At 35.9% G+C, this 15,918-nt stretch overlaps 1 long non-coding RNA gene across 1 annotated transcript; it reads right to left on the bottom strand.

Moving 5' to 3' along the window:
* Nucleotides 1-1,441: 1,441 nt before the first annotated feature.
* Nucleotides 1,442-3,222, bottom strand: LOC126914821 (uncharacterized). Its single transcript, XR_007709827.1, has 5 exons — nucleotides 2,698-3,222; nucleotides 2,431-2,478; nucleotides 2,255-2,356; nucleotides 1,968-2,093; nucleotides 1,442-1,807 (listed from the first exon to the last, which is right to left on the bottom strand). It is a non-coding gene; the product is annotated as an uncharacterized LOC126914821 (long non-coding RNA).
* Nucleotides 3,223-15,918: the final 12,696 nt, after the last annotated feature.

The following is a 15,918-nucleotide window of genomic DNA, read 5'->3' as shown; positions in this document are numbered from 1 at the left end:
GTATAATTACCATACAATAAACGTGTATTCTTCTTTACAAAAATTCCGGTTTCATACTTACATACCTTTTACTATTACGTAAGAACGTATAACGACGTATATTGTTACGTTATAACGTATAGCGATATATAGCATTACCATATTACGTATAACGATATATACTATTACGTAATAACGTATAACGTTATATAGTATTATCATATATCGTATAACGTTGTATATTCTTGCGTTATAACGTATAACGTTATATAGTATTACCATATATCGTATAACGATATATACTACTACGTAATAAAGTCTAACGTTATATAGTAATATCATATATCGTTTAACGTTGTATATTGTTACGTTATAACGTATAACGTTATATAGTATTACCATATAACGTATTACGATATATAATACTACGTAATAACGTATAACGTTATATAGTAATATCATATGTCGTATAACGTTGTATATTGTTACGTTATAACGTATAACGTTATATGGTATTACCATATAACGTATAGCGTTGCATATTCTTACGTTATAACGTATAACGATATACAGTTTTACCATATAACGTATAACATTATACAGTATTACCATGTAACGTATAACGTTATATACTATTACGTAATAACGTGTAGCGTTGTATATTCTTACGTTATAACGTATATCGTTATACAGTGTTACGTTATAACGTATAACGTTATATAGTATTACCATGTAACGTATAACGTTATATACTATTACGTAATAACGTGTAGCGTTGTATATTCTTGCGTTATAACGTATAACGTTATATTGTCACGTCCCGCGTTCCGCACGTGACGCCACGAACCAATAACTTATGAATAATTAAACACGACCAATAATAATAAATTAACTAATAACTAACCAATCAAAATAAAAAGAATTATACGACAGACAATCAAAATGAAATAAATGAATCAATAAGAAGAAACACTACAACCAATCAGCAATGACATATAAAATAAAAATAAAATGAAATAATTAAATGAACCAATAAATAAGACAAGCCGCGATTCAAATGTATGAGATTTCTCTGCGAAAACACATGTATATACACACACGTGTATGCATATCTGTGTGTGTGACCTACTTCGTGAATCTGAATAATTGGTAACCTAATAAAATAAATAAAAGAAATGAAATATACTACACTACGTCAGCATTCTAATAAAAGTGAAAATTGTATAGAAGATTGCTCTGCGACACACACATATATAGATATACACATGCGTACGCGTATCTTTGGGAAAAATTCATAATATATATATGTATGTATACGTTATTAAACCATTAAAACGCAAAGAAATAAATATATAGAATTACATTTCTACGAACCTAGAGAATTATATACGAAATCCACATTATGGAATATTCAACCAATTAACGATCCGAGAAACAATGAGAATAACAATACACGCACATATACATATGCATATATATATTTTACATAATGGAAAATTACATTGTGAAATGTATATATATATATATATATACACACATATTATTATATCGAACAACTACTCATCTAATATACAAAACCACCCTGTGAAAATTACATTACTGAACATTCAACTAAACCAACTGAAGACTTAATATAATAATATATAATAATATAATAATATATATACATAGATATGTGAAATAGCGTTGTATATAACCAGAAACAATACAAATGTCACACGACTTCTTCAACAACTTCGACTCTTCGTTCCTGCCGACAACACCTCACACGATGACTGCGTCTTCTAGGGCCACTTACGGATTCTTTACAATTCTTCTTCTTCTTGCACTGAAATATCATATGCAGTGAATAAAACACGAAAGAAGCAGGATGAACTAAATAAAAGAAATCATAACAAGATACACACCGAGACACTCCGCATGGGAACCTCTTTACAAAGATACCTCCGTATCTATCATTAAACGCATAATAATCAAGATGCACAAACCTCATTTGGAAGTCGACACCACTCACAGCGTGCCAATGCAAGGGAGGAAAACGAATGAAATTGTATTTCGTGAAGACGTTTCACCACTTTCCATAGATCAGAAACTGGAGTTACACAACTAATAACCTAATAACAAGAAAGTAATATAAAATATACACGATTTAATATATAGCAAATATGGACATATAAATCTACAAGGAGCAAAATATATCTCATATTGTCAAATAAAACCAAATTGTCAAAAGATCATCAGGACACGACGTCAACGAAGGTGCCACTGTGCCTACTTGGGTGGAAAACCGCCCCTTCAGCATCATCCTTCGCACATATTCACACACGCACGTCGATCACGTCATCTCGTACCATTCACATATCTTCCTCCTCTTGCGCTAAAACAAATTCACAAGTTTAAGGAAACAAACAACATGCGAAACGAGATAGAATACTAAGAATACATACTCACACAGTTCGCACAGGCGCGGACGCTTTTGTGTCCATGACTCAACATAACCTGTAATCACAAAAAGAAGATAAAAACCCCAATAAACTAAAATACCGAAATAGCGATCGCATACTAAAAATCACTGATCGAGATTCATATAACCAAAATTCATAGCACGCCATTATGAATACAAGATAACCTCAAAATATAAAACTATACAACTTTATAATTAAATCAAACCCTCACGATCACACTACAACGACTTCAAAATGATATATTAAAACTTACCATTATGTAAAAATACTTTATTGGAAGAAACAAGAAATAACGCGTGCTACACATACAAAAGCCACGGCGGAACTGCGAGATGACCACCGCTATGAAGGGTTACAAGAGCATCGCAGATGCAACTTCGGCAAAGACACGTTGCTACACGCGTATGGAAAGTCCTTGCAATTTTGACAAAACGGATTGCACGTGCCTTGATCGTTCCCATTGGCATCAGCAGGAAAGGATTCGGAAGGATTGCAGACGCAATCTCGGCGAAAGACAAACTACTGCAATATCCACATTTAATCACGTATTTTGAATGTTTCCATCAGCATCGAAAAGGTATACGAGAAATCAAGACACGGCGTGGGATGAAGCAAACAAGACATCAGCAATCATCAAAATCCACGTTCTCTCATGGAAACTCTAAAAACCTGCAGCATTGCGATTCCCACCGGAACGAACTGCCACGTGACTGCCATCCCATTGGGGATGTCATTATAAAAAGCGTAGCGACACATTTCAAATCAGATTAATTGTTAGCGTTCGGGAGAATTTAGCGAAAATAAGGAGATTAATTGTTAGCGTTCGGGAGAATTTAGCGAAAATAAGGAGAGTAATTGTTAGTGGTTCAGTAGAATAAAGAAGAGTAATTGTGAAAAGAGAGTAACTGTCATTAGTTGGTTCAGTTAGATTAGAGTAAGAGTAATTGTTAGCGTTAGGGAGTATTTAGCGAAAATAGAGTAAGAGTAATTGTTAGCTGTTCGGGAGATTTTGGCGAAATTACAGAAGAGTAATCGTTATCAGTTAGAATAAAGAAATTGTTAGCGGTTCAGTTGAATAAGAGAATAATCGGAATAATTGATATTAGTTGAATCGGTCCGTTTCGGTAGAATAAGCAGATAATTGGTATTAGTCGCTCAATCGAATTTGAGTGAGTCTGATATCAGTTCGTTCAGTTGATTTAATTAGAATTTAAGTTAGGATTAGAGAATAATTGTTCGTTCCAGTTCGAGTTCAAGAGTTGCGAGATATAAATGTTATTAGTCAGTTCGAATTATAAAATAATTGTTATTAGTCAGTTAGAATTAAAACAATAGTTGGCTCAAGTTTTGTGTTAGAATTTCGAATTGTTAAACACGTCCGGACACACTGTTGTTTACACTGTTCAAATTAAATAAAGATTAAAACAAAAAAAATTATAGAAGTGTAAATCTTTGTAAAACCGGAATCACCCCAGCGGCCTGCCCGTTCATCAGCGGAGGCCAACGTCAGGTGAGTCAACTTTAATTATTATTAATAATTAATAATTAATAATTAATTATTACAATATACATAATTATTATTAATAATTAATAATTAATATATTAATTTATTAATATATTATATAATTATATATATTATATTATATATTATATTAATATATTATATATTAATAATTAATAATTAAAATAATAAATAATATCAATAATTAGTATAATTCGTCATTAAATCCGCCAGGAATAATTATTTATAATATAATTGTTTATTCCAAACAATCCTCTCCCGTGCTAGTATTCCTGGGCATAGCAGGTTAGCCGAAACGTGGAGATTGTTGACCAGTGGCCTAAACTCCAATCAACGCTACTTAATCTAACAAGAAATATCTAATTGAAGCAGTCCTTAGACTGTTTCCGGTGGCAGCGACTACTACATTGATTAAAATTTGAAAATTTCGATAGCCAAACGTAACAATATGGTGTTACCGTGTAACGTGTAGCGTTGTATATTGTTACGTTATAACGTATAACATTATATGGTGTTACCATATAACGTATAATTATCATACAATAAACATGTATTTTTTTATACAAAAATTGCGGTTTCATATTTACATACCTTTTACTATTACGTAATAACGTATAACGTTGTATATGGTTACGTTATAACGTATAACGTTATATAGTATTACCATATATCGTATGACGTTGTATACTATTACGTAACAACGTGTAGCGTTGTATGTTCTTACGTTATAACGTTCAACGTTATGTAGTACTACCATATAACGTATAACGTTGTATACTGTTACGTTATAACGCATAACGTTATATAGTAGTACCATGTAACGTATGTCGTTATACAGTGTTACGTTATAACGTATAACGTTATATGGTGTTACCATATAACGTATAATTATCATACAATAAACGTGCATTTTTCTATACAAAATTCCGGTCTCATATTTACATACCTTTTACTATTAGGTAATAACTTATAACGTTATATAGTAATATCATATGTCATATAACGTTGTATATTGTTACCATATAACGTATAACGTTATATAATATTACGTAAAAACGTGTAACGTTATATAGTATTATCATATAACGTATAATGTTATATCCTATTGCGATATAACGTACAACGTTGTATGTTGTTACGTTATAACGTTTGGCGATATATAGTATTACCATATATCGTATTACGGTATATACTATTACGTAATAACGTATAATGTCATGCAGTGTTACCATATAACGTATAACGTTATATAGTATTACCATGTAACGTATAACTATATATACCATTACGTAATAACGTATAACGTTATCTAGCATTATCCTATATCGTATAACGATATATACTATTACGTAATAACGTATAAAGATGTATATTGTTACGTTATAACGTTTAACGATATATAGTATTACCATATAACGTACAGCGGTATATAGTATTTCGTAATAACATATAACGTTATATATGTCGGATGTACGTCAGGATTGGCGGTGGTGGTGTTCGGTGAATCTTCGTTGAAATTAGCCATAGGTGCGGTGTAACAATAGTTGAGTTTATTGACACAAATTAGGGATATTACAGCGTCGATAGATAGTCGCAAGGTTTCGATATTCGCGGCACTAGGACAATGGTCTCGGCTCCGGCAACGTTTCCGCGGTCAACGGATGCTGAACTTTACCCTTCGTTTGCGTCTAAGTTACACTGTATATTAGAGCAAGGAGCTATTATTACATATACGAAAGACAGGTCGATTACTGATGAGATCGCACTGGAGAGTGACTCTCCGTCGCGGTGACGCTGTCGAAGAAAACTATGATGGGTGTGCCTATGGGCACGAGATAATCGGATTCGCGGAGAAAAGTCTTCGTTCGAAGGGTGAGGGAAATTGTCGTTGCTGTTAATTGGTCAATTTCCATGTTGGTGGTTAGAGAAAGATATTAGCTGTCCTTGGGGAACGTTGCTAGCGGGAAGCGTCGTTCGTGGAAGGATAGATTTCTCTTATCTTCCCGTAGTTGGGGCACAGGCCATTTGTCTATTTGAGAGACTTTGTGTAATTGAAATTTAATATTCGTAGCGGGTCCTCGCCCAGCTAAACATATACTGCGAAGATGCGTTGGCATCTGGCAATCGTCTTACCCGAAGGACAAAGTCTGCGTGTGGCGAGCCACGGGACAGAAATCGTTGAAATGTTTACCGTCGTGCCCCGTCCCAAGTATTTCTTTTAAGGAAAGCTATAGAGTTACTTCATGGCTTTGTTAGATAAAACGTTCATCCCTTGACCGCGACTACGTTCGGCGACCGGTTGTCGCCTCGAGCCCGAGCTCACTATCATAAATTTCGAATAAGTACAGTCGGATCGAATTACAACAGTTTCTTAGTGCGGCTATGATGAAATCTGGATTACAGCACTAAGGGGGTATCGCTTCAAAGGAGAGGCTCCGGTGTTCTTTCATCTCCGACACGGCCATTCTGATTATCACACGTCCTCGGGTGGATCTAAAATATTGGGTTTTCCTAACATTAAACTTGATATAACTGGTATTTTGTTCCTTTATAGTTTAGCTAAATTATATTGTACTGGTCTCTTTATGGCTTAACTAACTGTCCAAATAGGTCAAGGGCCCAGGTTAACAACAAAAATTTCGATCGGACGTTCAATGATAAAGTAGGGAGGAAAAAAAGACACAAAAGTCAGTATCATTACGGTTAGTATTCAAAGCGCCAGTTGCATTTTGTGAGTTACCGGTCAGACCGTAATGACATGACAGATCATTTTCGATTTCATACACGGATGAGTCTCAGTTTGTTGGATCATATTACCGCACTGGGCGTGTGTGGAGACACTGAATGCGAGTACAGTGTATGGTGACACTGAACACGAGTGCATTGATGTAATAGGCGGGTATGGAGACACTGAATGCGAGTACAGTGTATGGAGACACTGAACACGAGTGCATTGATGTAATAGGCGTGTATGGTGAGGTTGCCAGTGTCACGTCGGAGACGCAAGAAATCACGAAACCGATAGATCGCCGGTGATCTTGTGACAACGACCATACCCAAATAAAATAAATAAATAAAAAAATCCTACAATGTTAATATTTATAATCTAATATTAAGATTATTATATTATATCGTATTAATTGTTATATTACAATAGGAAAATTAGAAATCAATCTGGGAATCTACGTGGAAGTACAAGCGAAGCTCCAAAATAACAACTACGTTAAATATTTTTTGGCAGGAAAATCATTGGGTAGAAACTAGTTTTTATTTAAACGAAAGCCAGTTTTCAATTTCTCCAAAAGCGATACGATTCAAGAATTTTAATCGTTAATAATTCTGATTATGAATAATCATTACGAACGATTCGATTTGTTCCTCGGTCGCTCGATAATAATTTTAGATCATGGGAATTTAATTTGAAAAGGTAATCAATGGAAGTGACCTGAATTTTTGTTCGGTTATCGAACAGTGACCATTATCAAGGAAAACCGAATTTTGCTTTGGTTACCGATAACCATTATCGATGGCGAAATTGATTTTCGATTATCGCCAAGCAATATCGATGAAAAAAATATTTTCTAGTCACATTCGACTATCGTCGATATTTATTGACATTGCTGATAATCGGTTTTCACTGGCAACGTAAAGAAGCCTAATTATAAAACTGATATGTTTCATTATGCAAAGAAAAAGATACGAAAATGTACGAAACAAAGCATAAGATAAAAGATATCACGGTGCAACTGTTAATAAAAATATTCTACTGCGATATCTTTCATCCTATTCGTTTCCTATATTTTCATATGTTTTGTTTGCTCGATAAAACACACAAGTTTTATGAATAACTGCGAACACACGTATTTTTGGCTTGTTAACTAGGTGATTGAGGGTTTTGTCATTAGATGATATTGAGAAAATTCGCAATCACCTAGTTTCCAACCCAATAATTATCAGTGACGTTAATAACGATTGATAATATAGCCAGTGATAATTGACAATGTAGAGCAAATTTTTGCCATCGATAATGGTCATCGATAACCAAAATAAAATTTTCTCGCCACGGATAACAGTTACTCGTAACAGAAAAAAAAAAAATATTTAAAAATCCGGTTATTTATGTTGGTTACTGGTAACCAAAATGAAATTTCTCTCGTCGATAACGATTACCGACAATCAAAAAAACTTTAATCCGTTTTAACGGTTATTCGCGATCAAAAATTTTTTAATTAAAAACATCAACCTTCATATCGCAACTTTGCAAACTTCTCTTGTAACAGTTATGATGTCTTGTAATTGTAACATTTATGGCAAATATACATTTAGCGAAAAATTAGTATATAGCATGAATAGAAGTAGTCTTAAACATTACAACTGGTGATAAAGATCGTTTCGCTAAATATCGTGGCTTAATACAGCGAATAATTGACTGCTCAAATATTTTCATCGTCTTTGCGCGACGAATATTTTATGTAACTTCTGGATACGGTTTTGCAGAGAAATTAGAAATTTTAGAAATTTCACAATCACGTATAATCGTGGCTCGTCGTGCTGTTAATGAAGTTTCTAAATATTTCGTGTAATATAGAAAAAGTGAAAAGTTTCTAAGAGTCTTCGAGTATCTTCGTGCGTCTCTGTGTGCGTATAATCGAGCGTCTTTAGATCGCGAACGTAGATCGAGGAAGAAATTGCGCGTCTTTGACCGGTTAGGCGGAGCAAAATTGTACGTTAAGAGATTAAAGACTGACACTTGCCAGGGTTACGAGTCATCTAGAAAAATAAGCTCCCGTAGAATATCACCTGAACGCCAATTTTGTCTCCGACTACGAGCACACGTAGTCCTATTACGCTGTTCTCTAGGGGGAAACGAGTGGAGAGCGAAAGAGAAGGCAGAGAAGAGCTCTCCGAGGAGCATCATATTAGTTTGAGAATTTTCTCATAAAAACAGGCTGAAATTTAAAGTTGATTTGAAAGTAGAGATCGGTTTTAGAAAGGCTACCGGTTCGATTGGATCTCAGGCTGAAAGTTTCATCTACAATTATATCTCAAATATTTGTGCAATTTTATATCTTCTTGCGTGTATTGCGTATGCTAAAAATCCGCAATTTTAATTATCACGTTTCGCACGAGACCAGCATTCGCGCAAATACTTACGAGCGAGAATTTATTCAAACAGTATAAATCTAATCTACAGTAATCTACAGTTAAAACTACCTAGAATTTATTTTATAATAATATGGCGTTAATTACCGTCGTTTCGGCACTTGCAATTTTTCGAGGAGAATCGCCTCATAGCGTTGCACAAACGATAAACAATTAACATTGTCGTTATCGAACTCAATTTGTTACGAACTGTCGTCGCATTCGTGCAATTTATATTTAGCATAAACCGTACGCTTAATACAACCTTACGGTTATTAGCAAATTCCTTGTTAGCATATTCCTTATTAACAATTATTTCTAGAAACGAGATAACATTTGCTTGCCGAACTTATCAGAATATTTGTCTTTCGTTCGTTTGCGTTTATTAGCTGAGCGTAATTCTCGCAATGGTAACGCTACTCCGGGTTCTCCAGTTGCTGTGTATGATATCGTATAAAAGATAAATGCTTCGGTGAAGAGTAAATTTCGAAAGAAACTATTCGTTAATTTGCCAAGGATTCGTATTCTTCTAATTACACTTGCTAGCCAAGTGTAACTACCACAATCGATGCCAATAGCCCAAGTTCGATCGTAACAGGCGGATCGTTTCTAACTAATTTTACGTAGAACGTTCTGATCGATATTATCGTCGTCCCACTGAACCAGTTGTTCGCGTTTATCGCGTCGCGTCTTAAAATCGGGCAATTGTCTGGTTTGCATGATTCGTTCGACGAACGGTAACGCAGCTGTACGCACAGAAACCGATAAATCAGCTCTACAAACTGATTAGACCTCTCGTTTAGAAAGACGGTGTAAATGAACATAAACACGTTTGTACGCGAGAGCCCATAGAAAGGAAATTCCGCGTACACCGGCAGAAACGACTAGCTTAATTTCAACGACAGCATCGTTTCTGAGAATTGAGCATTCATCGTTAAACATCAAAGCGTTGGCTTTCAGAGATGTACAAGTTTCTGTATGGACGGTGTACACACTCCTGCTCGGACAGCCGAGGAGGACGGACGTGTCTAGACGGTCGTCCTCTCCAGGTATAAGTGAATAGTGAAAAAGTGCTTCAAAGTAATAGTGCTGCAAAGTGATAGTGAGGAGGAAATAAAATAGCAATGCAAATACCAGCTATAAACATAGCAACAAAAGGAGAAACATATTATATAAGAAACAAACAAATTAACATGGAGACAGAAGAAACAAAAGAGCATCGGGGACAGGAAGATAGCAATTCAGAACATGAAAGATACTACCAGGACAAAAGCTGGAAGCTAGCGAAGGCTAGCAAAAAACGCAAAACAACTACAGACATAAGTGCCATAGGAAACCCAGCTACAGAAAAGCAGCGATGGCTGCAAGAATTATCATTAAGTAACTCCTTCAGCTCACTAACGGAAGAAATAGACGCTGACCCCGTAAATAAAACCACTATCCAAACAAATCATATTACAAAACCACCACCAATCCTTGTTGAGGCCCAAATAATAGACCCGCTCATCGATCTACTAAATAATCTAGATGAGAAAAACAACTACACAATAAAGCAAACAAAATTGGAACAAGTAAAAATACAAACAAACACCCCAGAAACATTTAGGAAAGTTATAAAAGCATTAAAAGAAAAAAATGCTATTTACCACACGTATCAGCTTAAAACTGAAAGGAGCTATAAAATTGTCATAAGAGGATTGCATCCTAAAACGAACATACATAAACTAAGCGATGAGTTAGCTAAAATTGGTCATCAAACAAGAACAATAAACAATATAACAAGATTCGACACAAAGCAACCATTACCACTATTCTTAATAGAACTGGAACCCAGAAACAATAACAAGGAAATATATGATATCAAACAAATACTAAACACAATAGTAACAGTCGAACCACCACGACACAAAAAAGATATACCTCAATGCATGCGGTGTCAACAATACGGACACACTAAAAATTATTGCAACAGAAGCCCAGCTTGCGTCAAGTGCGCAAAAAATCACTTAACTATACACTGCCCATATTCTGGAAAAATAGAAAAAGTTAAATGCTACAACTGTAACGGAAACCACCCAGCAAGCTATAAAGGATGTGAAGTAAGAAAACAATTACAACGTAAACTGTTCCTGCCCCTACGAAGCAGAACAATCACTAACACACAAGCCCAACAGGACAGCACAAATCCTGAAATAATTCCAAGTACAGAGCAAGCAACAAACACCAAACCTATCAGCACCAACACCATTCGTGGTCTAAGCTATGCTCAAATAACCAGCCAATCAACACATACACACAACCAATACCACAGCAATAGTAACAATGACACTGCAGAAATCAAAGAACTGCTCAAACAATCCATAAAGAACACCGAAATGCTAACCAGAATGATAAGCGAACAAAACGCAGTACTCAAACAGCAAACCCAACAAATCACAGTCATGCTACAACTAATTACAAACGTGCTAAGCAAAAAATAAAAACGGACACTCTAAAAATAGCAGCCTGGAACTCAAGCGGCCTACAACAACGGGCCCTCGAAACTAAAACATTCATATACAATAATAATATAGACATACTACTTGTCTCAGAAACACACTTCACTACAAAAAGCTACTTGAAAATACCATACTACACCATATATGATACCAAACACCCCTCAGGAAAAGCTCACGGAGGGACAGCAGTGATAGTCAGAAACGATATCAAACATTATCTACACAGCCAAGTTAACAAAGTATATTTACAAGCAACCACTGTTACAGTTCAAACTAGCAGCAACTACTTCCAGTTGTCAGCAGTATATGTGCCCCGCGACACAAAATAACAACTCAAATGTGGGAAGAATACTTCCAGGACCTAGGGGACAAGTACATCGCAGCGAGAGACTACAACTCCAAGCACACGCTATGGGGGTCAAGAAACATTACACCTCGAGGCAGAACACTGGAAAAATACATTAGAAATAATAACCTCAATATATTATCCACAGGAACACCGACACATTGGCCGACTGACCTGAACAAAAAACTAGATCTTCTGGACTTTGCAGTACAAGGGGACTAAACACAAATAAACTAAAAATAACACCCAACCTCGAGCTCAGCTCCGATCATACACCCATAATAATTGAATACAGAAACAAACCAATACACTATAGCAAACCAGAAACACTATGCAATAAAACCACCAAATGGCAAACTTTCAGAGAAATAATAGAAAGCAAAATAAACTGCAACATCCCGTTAAAAACTCCTGAACACATAGAACAGGCAGTAGCAACATTGACAGCAACTATTCAAGAAGCAGCAAGGACAACCACTACACCCGAACCAACCAGCAGACAAACAATAACAATCCCGCAAGAAATACTCGACAAAATCAAAGAAAAAAGAAAAGCAAAAGCAAAATGGCAAAAATACAGAACCCGAGAAAACAAAAAACACTTAAACAAACTTGCAAAGGAAATAAAAAACAAAATAAAGGAGCACAACGATAATGAATTCGCAAAGTTCATAGGGACACTGTCCACACACGAGATCACCAACTATTCACTATGGAAAGCCACGAAAAAAATAAGGAAGCCAATAATACCCGTCCCGGCAATCAGAAAAGCAGATAACACATGGGCAAGAAGCAACGAAGAACAAGCTGAAGAATTCTCCAACCACCTCTGCAACACATTCACACCACACATTATCAACAACAGCAACCTCAAAAGTCATACGGAGGAGGATCCACAAACCACTACTACCACAACCGACAAGGAATACAACATAGCTAAAACATCGGCACAAGAAATTAGAAACATAATTGATAAAACAAAAAACAACAAAGCGCCAGGAATCGACCTAATCAATGGTAAAATCTTGAAAAACCTTCCGCCAAAAGCAATAAGACTAATGACAATAACATTCAATGCAATTCTAAGAATTCAATACTTCCTCAAACCATGGAAATTAGCACAGATCAAAATTGTACATAAACCAGGCAAAGACCCGCACCAAACTGCATCTTACAGACCAATATCACTGCTTCCAGTATTTTCCAAAATACTGGAAAAAATAATATATTGCCGGATAAAAACAATAATAGAGACAAAAAAACTAATACCGGATCACCAATTTGGTTTCAGAAACAAACACTCCACGATAGAGCAAATACACAGGCTTATAAACGAAATAATAGTAGCACTAGAAAACAAGGAATACTGCACAGCCCTCTTTATAGACATAGAGAAAGCATTCGATAAAATTAACCATGAAAGTCTACTACAAACAATTAGGAAACAATTCCCGGAGCAAATACATCACTTAATAAAATCCTACCTAAGCAGCAGAACCTTCGTAATAAAAATCAAGGACACACATTCTCAAGTTAAAGACATCAAGGCCGGGGTACCACAAGGAAGCGTCCTAGGCCCAATACTATACACATTATACACGGCGAACATACCAACAACTACCAACAGCACAGTATTGACATTCGCGGACGACACAGCTATACTAGTCAGGCATACTAACCCAGAAACGGCAGTCAAAATACTACAAGAACATATCATAAAAATAGAAAATTGGCTACAAGAAAAACAAATAAAAGCAAACCCCAATAAATGCAACCATATTACATTCACGCTACGAAAAAGGATACCACCAAACATCCTATTGAACGGCACGCATATAACGCAAACAAAGCATGTCAAATACCTAGGACTCCACTTAGATCAAAAACTCACCTGGAAACTACACATCAAATCGATAGTAGAAAAAATACAGAAAACAAGGAGACAAATGCATTGGCTAACAAGCCAAAAATCCAAACTAAGCACAGAAAATAAATTAAAAATATATAAAACGATCATAAAACCAATCTGGACGTACGGAATACCACTATGGAGGACGGCAGCAATGAGCCATATAAACAAAATAGAGGTAATACAGGCTAAAATCCTCAGAACAATAGTAAACGGATCTTGGTACGTCAGAAACGAAGATATACGAAGGGACCTGGGAATGCCAACGGTCAAGGAAGAAATTAGCAGATACTCCGAGAAATACAAATCAAGAATAGCAACACACACAAACCGGCTAGCTGCGGAAACATACAAAACCATAAATATAGACAGAAGACTAAAAAGGAAGCACCCAGCAGACCTTATAAAGGACATAACCTAACAAACACGAGGATGGTACCCCGCTGGGGGTAGGCACCAACATGCTAATTTAACCGTTAAAAAATTCCACCAAATGTCCAAATTGGGCAAATTGTGAATTTTAATAAATAAATAAAAAAAAAAAAAACGTTGTACACGTCAAACGTTCCTTGATTCGATGAAATGCAGCCTCTACTTTGCTCGATTTGTCACGGATTAGTTGCACCGTGCAAGCAAGGTTTATACTTAGACTTCAAAGTACCGAACATCGATAAAACACAACGCAGGTACGTGTTCTAAACGATGACACGAGCTTCCAAGTTTTCCAAGGAAAAATTGTTTCCCGCGGTTTGCGCGGTGGCTCGCGCTGCTATTGCAACGTTCGCAACGGAAAATTTTTTCCAAATGCGCATTACGCGACACTTTCCGAAAGTTTGTTAACGCTGTAACGAGACAGGAACCGCTGCGAGAATTATAACAGTGAAATTTGAAACGAAACCGACGATGCAGATGGAAATTACGTTATTCTGGACATTTACTTGCGAACGAAGTTTATTTAGTATTAGTGAAAAATTAGCACACGGTATGAACAATAGTTTTAAACGCACTATTAGTCTCAAAAACGATCTCGCTATTTACCGTGGCTTATCGACGTAGCGAACAAAATTGGTTTTTCCAATAATTCGATGATCTTTTTTCCGATACTTGTGTGATACATTTTCAAATCTGTTCCACATTTTGCACGTATAATAATAATAATCACCATAGTTTTGTCTCGTTACAGCGCCAGTGAAATTTCGAAATTATTCGGTGCGATATACCCAATGGCATGAGAAAGCGTTCCAACGTTTATCACGGAATGTTTTCACGAATGTGCGATGCGTGTCATGCGAGATATTTGGAAATTTCGCTGGTGCTGTAACGAGACGCGAGTATTGTATTGGAAAAATTTGAAATGGATCGGAAAATGTATATGGAAGTTACAGGACCTTTCTCGAAAATTATCGACAGTTCAAATATCAGGTTGTACAACAAAAGAGTCTTTCGTTTTATAAGAAAATAATAGACGCACGACGTTTCTTGTTTCCTTTATTTTATCGAACTACGTACGTTCCATTTTGTTCTATTAAGGTAAAGACCACGACATTTGACAGATTAGCTGTCGTGTTTGTATAAAGATGCATTGTCGTAAAAGACATATTCGTAGAGGAAAGACACTTTTGGGGCAACCTAATATTTGGCTGAACCTGACAAAACTGTACGCTTGTAATAAATAAAAAAAAAGCCTGCTACGCCCTTTCGATCATTTCAGCTCGAGTTATGTGTGGGTCGACCCAATTACGTTCTTACAACGTTAGAGAATACCTTCGTTTTGAAGAAAATGAAAAAAGATCGCACATTTTCGTTTCAATTTTCTTGATTAAACCTCTTCTCCCAACGTTACAAATATGTTTTATTATCGTTAAAACAGGGACAGACTCGAAAGTACAAAAATTGAAGAGTCGCAACTGATGTAACGAACATAATCACGATAGTCGTGTCTCGTTACAGCGTTAACGGGATTTCAAACTGTTTGGCATAATACGCGATCCTACGCAAAATTTCCGCCAGCTCGGTGAAGTTTCGGCTATCCGAGTCTCGTATTATACGATGTGTTT

Source organism: Bombus affinis, chromosome 3 (assembly GCF_024516045.1).
Source record: "Bombus affinis isolate iyBomAffi1 chromosome 3, iyBomAffi1.2, whole genome shotgun sequence".
In the NCBI taxonomy this organism is placed as follows: domain Eukaryota; kingdom Metazoa; phylum Arthropoda; class Insecta; order Hymenoptera; family Apidae; genus Bombus; species Bombus affinis.
This window is presented reverse-complemented; position numbering and strand designations above follow the sequence as displayed.